Genomic DNA, 12014 nt, shown 5'->3' with positions numbered 1-12014 from the left:
TCTTTGGCAGACATACTGCGGTACGCCTTGTTGATGAGGCCCAGAAAGAGCATGTGCTCGAGTGGATGGCAATTGCAGCTTCAAGTGGCCTCTCCTCCTTTTCCTCCACTTCAGCATCATACCCAGTACAGTAGACAAAGGTCATCATGAGTTTATACTCACAGACTCTTCTGTCTTTCTGAGATTTCTGAGATTTGAAATGACCTTTTAAAACAAGTAATTGCATGTCCATGATGCTATGACCGAGGATACAAAAATGTTTTAGGCTGGACCACGGTGAGTCATTGGACGTGGTATATCTCGATTTTTCCAAAGCGTTTGATACCATGCCGCACGAGAGGTTGGTACACAAAATGAGAATGCTTGGTCTGGGGGAAAATGTGTGTAAATGGGTTAGTAACTGGCTTAGTGATAGAAAGCAGAGAGTGGTTATAAATGGTATAGTCTCTAACTGGGTAGCTGTGACCAGTGGGGTACCGCAGGGGTCGGTATTGGGACCTCTTCTCTTCAACATATTCGTTAATGATCTGGTAGAAGGTTTACACAGTAAAATATCGATATTTGCAGATGATACAAAACTATGTAAAGCAGTTAATACAAGAGAAGATAGTATTCTGCTACAAATGGATCTGGATAAGTTGGAAACTTGGGCTGAAAGGTGGCAGATGAGGTTTAACAATGATAAATGTAAGGTTATACACATGGGAAGAAGGAATCAATATCACCATTACACACTGAACGGGAAACCACTGGGTAAATCTGACAGGGAGAAGGACTTGGGGATCCTAGTTAATGATAAACTTACCTGGAGCAGCCAGTGCCAGGCAGCAGCTGCCAAGGCAAACAGGATCATGGGGTGTATTAAAAGAGGTCTGGATACACATGATGAGAGCATTATACTGCCTCTGTACAAATCCCTAGTTAGACCGCACATGGAGTACTGTGTCCAGTTTTGGGCACCAGTGCTCAGGAAGGATATAATGGAACTAGAGAGAGTACAAAGGAGGGCAACAAAATTAATAAAGGGGATGGGAGAACTACAATACCCAGATAGATTAGTGAAATTAGGATTATTTAGTCTAGAAAAAAGACGACTGAGGGGCGATCTAATAACCATGTATAAGTATATAAGGGGACAATACAAATATCTCGCTGAGGATCTGTTTATACCAAGGAAGGTGACGGGCACAAGGGGGCATTCTTTGCGTCTGGAGGAGAGAAGGTTTTTCCACCAACATAGAAGAGGATTCTTTACTGTTAGGGCAGTGAGAATCTGGAATTGCTTGCCTGAGGAGGTGGTGATGGCGAACTCAGTCGAGGGGTTCAAGAGAGGCCTGGATGTCTTCCTGGAGCAGAACAATATTGTATCATACAATTATTAGGTTCTGTAGAAGGACGTAAATCTGGGGATTTATTATGATGGAATATAGGCTGAACTGGATGGACAAATGTCTTTTTTCGGCCTTACTAACTATCTTACTATGTTACTATGTTTTGCTATCGTTTTGCTTCCAGTGCAGGAATGAATGTGTGGCATGGATTTATGTATTTTTTCATCAAATAAGGAATTTGCTCTTCAGACCTTCTAGGGGCATCACAACACAGAACCAGACCCATTCAGAGGACCATAAAACATGAAGACTTCCTTATCTATGAACTGTTCCAATATCTATGTCTATCCCTCTCACATGATAATTCTGCTTCACATCACTTGTCTTATCTATTGCCTTCTTTCTCTCTGTGCTGTGCTGTGTATAAGTATATGAGATTCTTCAGATTTTGCATTAGTCTTTGCCTGATGAAGAGACCTGCATAGTTTTGAAAGCCTGCAATTTGTTACCATCTTTTCAGTTAGCCATTAAAAGGTATCAAGCACTGAGGACTCTCACGTCTAAATATTTTTCTATCTACTGGCTAACACGGTGCAAAGATATATATCTTTCCTGTGTCCACCAGGGTGCATTTCACCACAGACAATTGGACGAGTAAGCATGGCCATCTCGCTGACTAGGCACTGGGTGACTCTGGTGGCTGTGGAGGCAGGGGGTGCTCCACAAGTCCTGAAATCCGCTTGCAGGACAAACCTTCGCATTTAACATTTTCTCCACTGCTTCTGCCTCCTCAATCTATCTCCTCTAGGGCCTCCACCGGCATACTCAACCTCTGATTTAATGAGACACGCGTTCCAACAGTGCATAGCGAATCCCCACACCTCCATACTGAGCAGCTAGGGCTCACCGCAATCAGGCAGTATTAAAATTGATATGCCTTGAAGCTCGCAGTGATACAGCTGAACAGTTCTGGATAGCTCTTCAGGCTGAGTTTGTTTAATGCCTGTCTCCACCTAACCTGAATCCAGGGAAAGATGTGTCCGGTTTTGGTGCAAACCTCGTGGCGGCCCTACGGTGAGGCAAGTTCACACACGTTCCTTGCACAGCTCAGGACCTCAACCTGGTGGTACAGCATTTTCTCCACCAATATCCTGGCCTTGGTGGGCTGCTCCTTAAAGCACATAAGCTGTGAGCTCATTTCCATTGCTGGCACCCCTCAGGTCATCGACTTGCATAAATACAGAGGTCCGTGCCAGTTAACAGGTTGATATGCGATGTGCCGACACAGAAGAATTTTACTCTGCACATGTTGCAGCGACCGTGGCAACAGCAACGAGCCCTGACGCAGTATGTCATGTCGTATAGGGTGAGGGCTTATTTTTTGTGTGCCGAGCTGATGTTTTTAATGATACTATTTTGGTGCACATGTTGCGGCGATAAAAAAAAAACTAATTCTGGCATTTTGACTTTTTTCTCGCTACGCCATTTAGCGATCAGGTTATTCCTTTTTTTGTTGATAGATTGGGTGATTCTGAATGTGGTGATACCAAATATGTGTGTATGTTTGATTTTTTTATTGTTTTATTTTGAATTTGGTAAAAGAGGGGTGAATTAAACTTTCATATATTTTTTATATTTATATGTTTTTAAAAACTTTTTTTTTTACTTTTGGCATGTTTCAATAGTCTCCATGGGAGACTAGAAGCTGCCATCACTCGATTGGCTAAGCTATATACAGGCAATGATCAGTTCGCGTATATGTAGCTGAAGAACTCGCTAACTCCAGGAGTCCTCTGTTTGTCATTCCAACCCACCGGTAACCCACAATCACATAACAGGAGTCATCGGTGGGCAGATTTCTGGCGCAATTGCTGGAAGCGCATGTTAAATGCTGCTGTCAGCATTTGACACTGTCTTCAAAAGGAGATTTGTAGTTAAAATTCTGCGCTGCCGCTAAGATGAATTTCAGGAGAGTAAAGTTGATTCACAGTGGTTTTATTCAACGCGTTTCAGGGGTCTCATGCCCCCTTCATCAGGTATTATTTTCTCTGGTCGGTGAAGACCTGTGGATCTGCAGCAGCCGCTATCTATATGCTCTAATCTCATCCTAACCAGTTGAGCAAATTTTGGTATATATTCTCCTCTTTGTAACGTGGATAAGACCCTATTGCGCTCTTTGTCTCCCCATTGTTTTACAATAGCATTTGACACTGGCATTTAATGGGTTAATAGCTGTGAGTGGATTGCGATTCCACCCGCGGCTATTCTGTGCACATGTCATCTGTTCAAAACAGCTGATATGTATCAAGAAAGATGTGGGCTCACTGCCAGAGCCTATATCAAAGGGAGGGTGTCTGACATCAGCATACTATTACACCCGATGTTGGAAAGGGTTCAAATGACACAGTGTGTTAAAATTGGTCAGCACTCGCATGGTCCGAGTGCTGTGCGAATTTCTTTCACCCATAGGCTTGCTTTGGCAAGTCTTCGTCGAGTCTCGGTGACAATCGCAGCTTGCTGCGATTGTACACACACGCTGAATACATCCTAGAAAATAAATGGTGACATGAGCTGCCCCATAGATTAACACTGGGCTAAGTGCTATGCAATGGTTTCTCACATGGCACTTGCCCATATTCTACGGTAGTGTGACGCCAGCCTAACACTCTCCCACCCCTCCAATCTATTCTAAACTCTGCTGCCCGACTAATGCACTTGTCCCTCCACTATTTCCCTTCCTCTCCTCTTAGTTAGTCCCTGCACTCACTCCCCATTACCCAAAGACTGCAGTTCAAAACCCTAACCGTGACTAGTGTTGAGCGATACCTTGGAAGTATTGGGATCGGATTGTATCGGCCGATATCCAAAAAATATCTGATATCGCCGATTCCAATACCGGAAACCAATGCAAGTCAATGGGACACAAATATCGGAATGAAAATAAGCCCTTTCTTTCCTTGTACATCCTGTTCCGGAGAGGGGAAGAGTAAGGGCGGTGCATTGGTGGAGACTGTGCGTGTCTGTGCGGGCCTGCCGGGGGTCTGTACGGGCCTCTCGGGGGTCTATGCGGCCTGCCGGGGATCTGTGCGGCCTGCCAGGGGTCTGTACGGGCCTCTCGGTGGTCTGTGCGGCCTGCCGATGATCTGTGCAGCCTGCCGTGGGTCTGAATGGGCCTCTCAGGGGTCTGTGCGGCCTGTTTGGGGTCTGTATGGGCCTCTCGGGGATCTGTGCGGCCTGCCGAGGGTCTGTGCTGCCTGCCAGGGGTCGGTGCAGGCCTCTAGGGGGTCTGTGTGGCCTGCTGGGGGTCTGTGTGGCCTGCCGGGGATCTGTATGAGCCTCTCGGGGGTCTGTGTGGCCTGCTGGGAGTCTGTGCAGCCTGCTGGGGGTCTGTACGGGCCTCACGGGGGTCTGTTCGGCCTGCCGGGGGTCTGTGCGGCCTGCCGGGGGTCTGTACGGGCCTCTCGGGGGACTATGTGGCCTGCTGGGGTTCTGTGCGGCCTGCCGGGGGTCGGTACAGGCCTCTCGGGGGTCTGTGCGGCCTGCCGGGGGTTTGTGCGGCCTGCCGGGGATCTGTACGGGCCTCTCGAGGGTCTGTGCAGCCTGCCGGGGGTCTTTGTGTTTGTGTGCAGGCATCGTCCGATGGGACGGCAAGTCCCATCAGGCTATGCCTGCTACGATGGCAGTGATTGACATATTAGCCAATGATGGGACAGTAGTAGTCCCATCATCCGGCTAATGTGTTGAATGTTAAAAATAAACTACATACTACAATACAACATATATACAACATACTACATACATATAACATACATACTACATGCATACAACATACATACAACATACAAACTACAAACATACAACATACTACATACATACATACAACATACATACAACATACATACAACATACTACATACATACAACATACATACTACATACATACAACATACATACTACATGCATACTACATACAACATACTACATACATACAGCATACTATATACATACTACATACATACTACATACATAGTATATACATACTACATACATACTATATACATACATACTACATACATACTACACACATACTACATACAATACATTCATACATTACATACAATACATACATACAGACATATAGTACATATAACATAGATTACATACTCACCATCACTTGTCATTTTGATCCCCGAAGCCAGTGTCATCTATAAAAAAGATTTAAATAACAAACAACCAATATACTCCCTGATCCGCAGAAATCCACGAGTGTCCCACGACGATCTCCTGTGGAGAAAGGCAGCATCAGCTGATGTAACCACTCTCTAGGGCAGTGATTTTCAACCTTTTTTGAGCCGCGGCACACTTTTTATACTTAAAAAATCCCGAGGCACACCACCAACCAAAATGGCACAAAATGGTGCGTCCAGGTTTGAGATGAAAGTCTGCAGTCATTCTATGTGACTGCAGGCTTCTGAATTCTCACAGCGCAAGCACTGCACACTTTTAGGATTCTCCCTTGCCGGTGGCCAGAGTGGACGGTCATGACAGCACAAGTATGTGATTTGGATACTTCTGGCCACATTCGAACTAGAAATGTCCGGCCTCAGTCAATTCATTTTCATTGAATGAGGCCACACATGTCTAGTCAGCACGTGACCGCATGTATGTAAATCACCAACATCAGAGAATTATGATAGCAGTGTGCACTGTGAGAATTCAGAAGTCTGCAGTCACATAGTATGACTGCAGACTCATCACAACCTTGGACATCCCCTTTAATGTTCCTAACAAATAAAAATGAGAATTGGTATCACAAAAAAACACATTTACATCCAGGTACCTGATAGATGACGTTGTTTGTGGAGTCGCCTCTTTCTTTTCATCTTCACCTTGTCCAGATGCCATGATGACTCTTCTCATCCACCGGCAGAGCTCGTTTCTGCAGACTTCCATCTTCTCCTGTCTTCTGCAGCACATCCTGACAACACCCTTAAAGACAGCAGTGTTATTATAATGCTCCGGAATAAAAATATCTGCCCTAGGCTAAGCCCCTGAGTAAATAATTGCCCCTCACTTTATTCCCAGCACATAATATGACCCTCACTGTCCCTCTTATGGTACATGCCATCCACACTACCCTCTCTTTCTTTTCCATACTTCACGCTGCCTTCTCATACTGTGTCCCTCATAGAGAGCCCAGTCTCTCTACTGTGCCCCTTCATTACACTCCTCCTACTTGGCATACTGTCTCCTCCTGGCTGTTACCCTCACACTACTCAGTATCTATTCTGTATCCACTCACACTTTCATCCCCCCATACTGTCTGCTCACATTTCTAATAGCCTCCTCCTGTACATCCCCCCCCTGCTAACATACCGCTTTGCTCTCTCCATATTTCCTCCTCACACATTCCCCCCTCACACATTCCCCCGACTCCCCATACTGTTCTCACACATCCCATCACCGTTGCTCCCAGTACTGTCAGCACACATTTTTCCCCTCGCTACTGTGTCCATCCCCATCTCCCCACTCACCCCCACAGAATATATCCACTCCCCTTCCGATAGAATAAATCCATCCCCTTCCACAGAATAAATGCACCCTGCCCCACACATGCTAAATAAATTCCAGCCCCCCCACGTACACACTGAATAAATCCCACACACTGAATAAATCCCCCCCACACACTGAATAAATCCCCCCCACACACTGAATAAATCCTCCCACACACTGAATAAATCCCCCCCACACTTAATAAATCCCCCCCACACACTTAATAAATCCCCCCACACACTTAATAAATCTCCCCACACACTTAATAAATCCCCACACACACTTAATAAATCCCCACACACACTTAATCAATACACACACTGAATAAATCCCCCCACACACTGAATAAATCCCCCCACACTTAATAAATCCCCCCACACACTTAATAAATCCCCCCACACACTTAATAAATCCCCCCACACACTTAATAAATCCCCCCACACACTTAATAAATCCCCCCACACACACTGAATAAATCCCCCCCACACACACACTGAATAAATCCCCCCCACACACTGAATAAATCCCCCCCCAACACACTGATTAAATCCTGACTCCCCCAAACACTGAATACATACTCCCCATAAACCCGCCCCACGCTAAATCTTCGGTGTCTTCAGCTCCACAACCACAGGAGCACTTACCACCAAGTGTCTTCTGTCTCCTGCGCGCCGGATAGTGACGCCAGCAGCGTGATCACATGACTTGATCACGCTGCTGGCGTCGCTCTGACCCAGCGGTCAGAGCCTCAATTGTACTCGCAGCTGGTAGATGTCTGCGAGTACAATTGATCTCCGGGAGCCGGCGCGCTGCAGCTTCTCTGTGCCGGCTGTCAGCTTGACAGTCGGCACAGAGAACAGCTGACTCCCGTTCCCGCGCGGCACACCCGACCATGTGTCGCGGCACACTAGTGTGCCGCGGAACACCGGTTGAAAATCACTGCTCTAGGGGTTCCAGAAACACAATGAAGAGAGGAAGGTATCCTTCCGCACTGTATTCCCCCGCCACTGTAAAAAACACAGTCCCTAGTCTCACTTTTGACATTGCTGTGTGTGAAATTTTCCCATGCAGCAATCGCCATAAAGTGAGACTTTGAACTCTAGTAACCTCTCATTGATGCACTGCAGGAGCCATTGTCTCCTGTCAGTGTGTCACTGAAGGTCCTATAGAGCAGTGACATCACTCGATGTCACTGTTCTATAGGGGAGATCGTCGTGGGACACTCTTTACTAATTTTACTACGGTGGACAGGTAGTATAAGGTTTATTAGTTTACATTTTTTGCAGGCACTGAAATATGGTAAGTATGGTTAAATGAAGAATATTAAAATACTTTTTTAATAATGTGTGTGTGTTTTATTAACCCTTTACTAGTATTGGATTAATAATGGATAGGCGCCTTATTGACGCCTCTCCATTATTAACCTGGCTTAATCTCACCTTACAATAGCATGGTGACATTAACCCCTTATTACCCCATATCCCACCACTACACGGGAGTGGGAAGAGAGGGGCTGAGTGCCGAAATTGGTGCATCTTACAGATGCACCATTTCTGGGGCGGCTGCGGACTGGTATTTGTAGCCGGGGGGCCAATATCCATGGCCCCTCTCTAGGCTATGAATATCAGCCCGCAGATATCTGCGTAACCTTTCTGGCTGTAAAATATAGGGGACCCCACGTCATTTTTTTGGGGGGTCCCCCTATTTTAATAGCCAGTAAAGGCTACGCAGACAGCTGCGGGCTGATATTCATAGCAGGCTACAAATATTGGCCCCCGGCCATTGGCTTTCCCCCTCTGGCGCAGAAAATTGCACGGGAGCCCATGCTTTTTTTCCGTTTTTCTTAAAGTAAGCACTTATTAAGGCCTCTTTCACACTTGCGTTGGTACGGGTCCGTCGCTATGTGTCAGGCCGACATACCGGCGCACGTTGTGAAATTTGTGCACGATGTGGGCAGCAGATGCAGTTTTTTAATGTATGTGCTGCCGATTCTGAAGTCCAGGGAGGAGGGGGCGGAGTTTCGGCGGCGCATGCCCGGTAGAAAATGGCAGAGGCAACGGACAAAAAAATGTTCACTTGAATGTTTTTTCATGCCGACGGTCCACCAAAACACGACGGATCCACTGCACGATGGACGGGACGTGTGGCTATCTGTCGGTAATGCAAGTCTATGGGTAAAAAACGCATCCTGCGAGCACATTTGCAGGATCCGTTTTTTTCCGCTGGATTCGTTTTTTCACATAGAGTTGTATTAGCGCTGGATTGTGCCTGATGGCCACACGTTTCATCCGTTTTTTGCCAGATTTATTGCTGTGCGTTTTTTCGCCGGACAGTAAAACCGTATGTGTTTTCCATCCGGCGGAAACAGCTTTTTTGATGGATCTGACAAAAAATGGATGAAACATGTAGCCATCAGGTGCAATCCGGTGCTAATACAACTCTATGAGAAAAAAACAGATCCGGCAGAAAAAAACGGATCCTGCAAATGTGCTCGCAGGATGCGTTTTTTACCCATAGACTTGTATTAGCGACGGATCGTGACGGATGGCCACATGTCGCGTCCGTCGTGCATCGGATCCATTGTGCCTTGGCGGACCGTCAGCACAAAATGTGAACATTTTTTGTCCGTCGCGTCTGCCATTTTCTACCGCGCATGCGCAGCCAAAACTCCGCCCCCTCCTCCATGAACTTCAGAATGGGCAGCGGATGCGTTGAAAAACTGCATCCGCTGCCCACGTCGTGCACAAATTTCAGAACGTGCGTCAGGTACGTCGGCCCGACACATAGCGACGGACACGTACCGACGCAAGTGTGAAAGAGGCCTTAATGAGCGTTTAATAAAAAAACAGAAAAAAACAGTGTAGGCTCCCGCACAATTTTCTGCACCAGAGGGGGAAAGCCTTCGGCCGAGGGCCAATATTTGTAGCCTGCTACGAATATCAGCCCACAGTTGTCTGCATAGCCTTTACTGGCTATTAAAATAGGACTCCAAGAAAATAGACCCCCCAAAAAAATTACGTGGGGTCCCCCTATATTTTATAGCCAGAAAGGCTACGCAGACAGCTGCGGGCTGATATTCATAGCCTAGAGAGGGGCCATGGATATTGCCCCCCCAGGCTACAAATACCAGTCCGCAGCCACTCCAGAAATGGTGTACCTGTAAGATGCGCCAATTCTGGAACTTAGCCCCTCTCTTCCCTCTCCCGTATAGCGGTGGGATATGAGGTAATAAGGGGTTAATGTCACCTTGCTATTGTAAGGTAACATTAAGCCGGGTTAATAATGGAGAGGCGTCAATAAGACGCCTATCCATTATTAATCCAAAACTAGTAAAGGGTTCATAAAACATACACACATTAGGAAAAAAGTATTTTAATATTCTTCATTGAACCATGCTTACCATACTTCAGCGCCTGCAAAAAACGTAAAATAATAAACCGTATACTCCCTGTCCAACGCAGTCCAATTAATAACGAGTTTCCCACGACGATCTCCCCTATAGAACAGTGACATCGGGTGATGTCACTGCTCTATAGGGCCTCAAGTGAAACACTGACAGGAGACAATGGCTCCTGCAGTGCATCACTGAGAGGTTACTAGAGTTCAAAGTCTCACTTTATGGCAATTGCTGCTTGTGAAAAATTCTCACACAGCAATGCCAAAAGTGAGACTAGGGACTATTTTTTTTACAGTGGCGGAGGAATACAGTGTGGAAGGATACCTTCCTCCTGTCATTGTGTTCCTGGAGCCCCTAGAGAGTGGTCACATTAGCTGATGCTGCCGCTCTCCACAGGAGATCGTCATGGGACACTCGTGGATTTCTGCGGATAAGGGAGTATATTGGTTGTTTGTTATTTTAAGCTTTTTTACAGATGAGACTGGCTTCGGGGAACAAAATGACAAGTGATGGTGAGTATGTACTCTATGTTATATGTACTGTATATCTGTATGTATGTATTGTATGTAATGTATGAATGTATTGTATGTAGTATGTATGTAGTATGTTGTATCTATGTAGTATGAATGTAGTATGTATGTAGTATGTTGTATGTATGTAGTATGCATGTAGTATGTATGTAGTATGTATGTATGTAGTATGTATGTAGTATGTATGTAGTATGTTATATGTATGTTGTATGTATGTAGTATGTATGTTGTATGTTGTATGTATGTAGTCTGTATGTTGTATGTATGTAGTATGTTGTATGAATGTTGTATGCATGTTGTATGTATGTAGTATGTATGTTGCATGTATGTATGTAGTATGTATGTTGTATGTATGTTGTATGTATGTTGTATGTATGTTGTATGTGTGTATGTAGTATGTATGTTGCATGCATGTAGTATGTATGTTGTATGTATGTAGTATGTTGTATGTATTTTGTATGTAGTATGCAGTATTTTTTTTCTACATTCAACACATTAGCCGGATGATGGGACTACTGCTGTCCCATCATTGGCTAATGTGTCAATCACTGCCATTGTAGCAGGCATAGCCCGATGGGACTTGAAATCTCATCGGACGATGCCTGCACACAAACACAAAGACCCCCGGCAGGCCGCACAGACCCCCGAGAGGCCCATACAGACCCCAGGCAGGCTGCACAGGCCCCCGAGAGGCCCGTACAGACCCCCGGCAGGTGGCACAGACCCCCAGCAGGCCGCACAGACCCCAGAGTGGCCCGTACAGACCCTCTGCAGGCCGCACAGATTCCTGGCAGGCCGCACAGACCCCCGGCAGGCCACACAGACCCCCGGCAGGCCCATACAGACCCCTGGCAGGCCCGCACAGACCCCCCGCGGTTACTCAAGACCCCGCCCACACACACAGACACGCAGTCTCCGCCCACGCACCGCCCACACTTCATTATATTGCATCATTGCACTATAGGAACTTTAGATTCCGGTATCCGATATCTTAAAAGTATCGGAACTCAGTATCGGAAATCCGATACAGCGAATATCGGCCGATACCCGAAATTTACAGTATTGGAATGCTCAACACTAACCATAACATACAAAGCCATCCGCAACCTGTGTCCTCCCTAAATCTGTGACCTAGTTCACCGGTACTTACCTGCACGCAACCTTCGATCCTCGCAACATCTCCTTCTCGCCTCACCTCTTATCT

This window comes from Ranitomeya imitator, chromosome 3 (genome assembly GCF_032444005.1).
Source record: "Ranitomeya imitator isolate aRanImi1 chromosome 3, aRanImi1.pri, whole genome shotgun sequence".
In the NCBI taxonomy this organism is placed as follows: domain Eukaryota; kingdom Metazoa; phylum Chordata; class Amphibia; order Anura; family Dendrobatidae; genus Ranitomeya; species Ranitomeya imitator.
The sequence above is the reverse complement of the archived record's forward strand: the minus strand, read 5'-3'. Positions refer to the sequence as shown.